Source organism: Arachis hypogaea, chromosome 12 (genome assembly GCF_003086295.3).
Source record: "Arachis hypogaea cultivar Tifrunner chromosome 12, arahy.Tifrunner.gnm2.J5K5, whole genome shotgun sequence".
Taxonomy (NCBI): domain Eukaryota; kingdom Viridiplantae; phylum Streptophyta; class Magnoliopsida; order Fabales; family Fabaceae; genus Arachis; species Arachis hypogaea.
This window is the reverse complement of record NC_092047.1, coordinates 75,248,980-75,250,078: the sequence shown is the minus strand read 5'-3', so window position 1 is coordinate 75,250,078 and position 1,099 is coordinate 75,248,980.

Below are 1,099 nucleotides of genomic sequence, written 5' to 3'. Positions count from 1 at the left end.
CATCATTCTGAGACCTGTGTTGGAGCATGCTAGCGGTACTGCTTGGAGAGTGCGACTGCTCATAACTTTGTTGCTCATGGTGAATTGCTCCAAAACCTTGTTCAGGTTGATTCCAACCGTATAAGTTTTGAGTTAGGTTGTATGCATGTACTACAACATTTCGCAGCTCATTGATTTTTCTGACCATCATATCTAGGTGTTGTAGAGTCTGCTTATGCATCTTCTTGTTTTGGTTCATGACTGCACGGACACCTTCAATTTCCTTCTCTTGTGTGAATGGTTGCACTTCTGCCTCTGGTTTAACAATTCCCTGAGGTGGTTTCAACTTGGCTAGGAGTTCACTCATTAGTTCTTCCCATCCGATGATACTTCCTTGTGGGAAAGCTTCAAACCATTGAGCAACATCGTTCATGGTGACTAGTGGGTGCTTCAAAGTATGGGTTGCATTATCACCTAAGGTGGGGATATTGCTCCCCTGCTTACTGGAATTCGTTGAGTTCACCTCCATGATCTGCACAATCACAAACAGTCTAAATGAAGATTGAATATACTCATACCAAAATATGGTTAGAGGGTTAGTTGACACAATATGTCAAACAGTTAATAGACATGGAAGACCAATAGGAGAAAATTGTTTCTCTCGTATATTCAATAAGCACAAGCATGAGGATCACATAAATCCAGAAAATACCAAGAAAACTTCACTCTATTGCTAAAGTGAAGTTTCAGTTAGCTCAGGCAAAAATTCAAACAGTTAGCGGGTTAGCAACGAAAATAAAGAAACAGAAAAGAAAAAATGCTTGATCTAGATTTTCACTTCACTTAATCATTGTCAATCTAATCAATCCCCGGCAACGGCGCCAAAAACTTGATGTGTATTTTCGGAAAACGAATTCCAAACACACAAATCTAACCGGCAAGTGCACCGGGTCGCATCAAGTAATAATAACTCACGGGAGTGAGGTCGATCCCACAGGGATTAAAGGATTGAGCAATTTTAGTTTAGTGGTTGATTTAGTCAAGCGAATCAAGATTTGGTTGAGTGATTTGTGATTAACAGAATTTAAATTGCATGGAAAATAAAGGGAATGGGTAATTT